The sequence below is a fragment of the Nicotiana attenuata genome, unplaced genomic scaffold (assembly GCF_001879085.1).
Source record: "Nicotiana attenuata strain UT unplaced genomic scaffold, NIATTr2, whole genome shotgun sequence".
Taxonomy (NCBI): Eukaryota; Viridiplantae; Streptophyta; class Magnoliopsida; order Solanales; family Solanaceae; genus Nicotiana; species Nicotiana attenuata.
Genome location: NW_017670362.1, coordinates 268,332 through 270,910, shown reverse-complemented (window position 1 = coordinate 270,910; position 2,579 = coordinate 268,332).

Below are 2,579 nucleotides of genomic sequence, written 5' to 3'. Positions count from 1 at the left end.
AGGAGTTAGAAAAATTTGGGGAAGAAATAAAGAAATGGGAGAAACCCGTTTTTAGTTTCTAATTTTCAGAATTACGACCAAACTTTGGTCGGTAATTGGTCGGTACATTAATTGTTGAACGTTTGACCAAATACCAACCAACTTTGTCGGTTTTCTTAAAAAAAACTAATTTTGTTTTTTGTTTTTATTTTTAACATATTAATAAGCATAAAAAAATTATTAAATAATATAAAACATTATTTATTTAACTACAATTATAATAAATAATTTAAACAATAAGCATAATATTCAATTATATTAACTAGATAATTACTTTTAATAGATTAATAATAGCATCTATGTAAGTAAATTTTTAAGTTATATTTAACTATATGAATAATTCTCATACACACATAAACTTAATTGTAATTTAAGTTAAAAACAAATATATTTGATGATAAATTATATATACTAATTAGGATCTTCACATGTCTATCAATCCCTAAAAGAACCCGACCCTTATCTATATAGAATATAGAATATAGATTAGGTGAAACGTTTTGTTTTTAAATATTCAACGATGCATCTGAGTAAGTTATAAGTCGATGAATCAATTTATACAAACAGATATATTTGATGATAAATTATATATACTAATTAGGATCTTCACAAGTCTATCAACCCCTAAAAGAACCCGACCCTTATCTATATAAAATAAATATAAAATATTTTTCTCCCCTTTACCGACCAACATTGGTCGCTAATCTGGACAGGCCAACTTTGGTCGCAAAATTTTGGTCGTTAAATTCCGGATTTCTAGTAGTGAGTTGTAATATTATAGTGATAATATTGTTCCGTTCGGGTATTGTATTTTACCCCGTTAAAAGATTTGGTGTCTTTGTTACTCTCTTGTGTTATTGTTATTTATCGTGGATATTATTCCTGGTCAGGATTATTATTATTTTCCCAACAAGTTCTCTAAGGCATGTGGACTCCACATTTAGTGTAATTAATAACTTCATTATAGATGCCACAAAGCTGTCATTTAACAGTCCAAATCTAAGAGAATTCTTTGAAGAGCCAATGAAACACAGCATGATGAAAGAAGTTATTCGAGCCAATGGGTGGCTTGCAATTGACTTTGGCATGTATCGATGTCCCTGGTTGGACATAGGGCAAGAATTGATGATATGGCTTGACGATAAAAATTTTGACACTGGGCAGGGGACAAATAGCTCGATACTCTTACCTTGGTGAACAAGTTTAGCTTGTTTCCATGTCATGTCCCTCAATTGGACGGCCAAGGTGTTATTAGGGTCATCACTGGCCATCGTTTTATGGCTCTAACACCAAGGAAATTAGCTTATGCTTCAGTGAATCCATTATTGTCAACCACATGGCTGAAATTTAGCGTTAGCCCCTCTACATTACTTGGTCATGAGAATCTGGTAACGAAGTATGCCAAAGGATCACAGACACTTCCGGTTACTCCTTTAATCAATCTTGCATCGAAACAACTCGCTGATGAAATACCATTTATGGTGCTTACAAAGATTACCGAAATTGTTGAGTCATGTTGTGGATCAGCTGTGAAAAATACTATGATGCTTGTTCCTACGTACTTCCATGAGACACAGTGTCAGGCTACTATGGATACTAATATCATTAATGATTTAAATATCACTAGTATTATCACTAATCCTACAGCTGCTGCAATTGCTTAGGGTCTGACCAACAGTGTGAGCAATTTATATTTTGATAACAAATAAACTAATCACTTTTAGCTGGACTGTAAGAGTCAGCAGAGGACGGAGTTTATCAGTAAACCTATAGTCTTAAGTAGAATGCGGACATCTTGTGAGGGGGCAAATAGCGCGACGTCAATTGAGAAATATTTCGAGGGTGCATTGGAGTTGTATAATTTGATGAAACTCACCAGGAATCAGCCAGATACCATACTATTTTTTAGCGTGATCAGTTCGTATTTGGAGCTAGCAACGGTTGGACAGAGGCTGCTGATTCATTCTGATAAGATATACACTGGAGCAATATATGTGGTGGTTGTTACAAAGGAATTTTGCTTATTGAACCATCTGTAGATATGGAGAAAATCACAGTTGAAAAATGCACCAGCGAGCTACTCTTGCGTGCTATGAGGCACAACGTGTCCATGCTTTTCACAACATTGTTTCATCACAACTACGTGAAGAATCCATGCTGACAAATCTTAACCTTTATGACTGAGTGTCAGTACAGTGACGTTGTTCTCTATGCATGTTGTTCCACTAAATTAGAGGAGCTTGTTCAGATTTATCGAGATAATTGGCAGGTTCAAGAGGTGCTTTTGCAATATATTCACAAAGCAGTGTGGTTTGAGCCAGCAAGCTATATGGTTCCTCTACAGTACCAATCAAGCATCAATGGTGTCAATGGGATTAAGCTCCGACAGTTTATGCAATTCGTATCTTGGATTATCGGCTGACAAAAGTAGCTAATTTAATTATTCAACAGCTAATCACAGTTCTAAATATATTTCTACTTCTATCTGCGGGTCAAAATGTTCACACTACAGATGGTGAAAGTATGTATTCAGCTCTTAC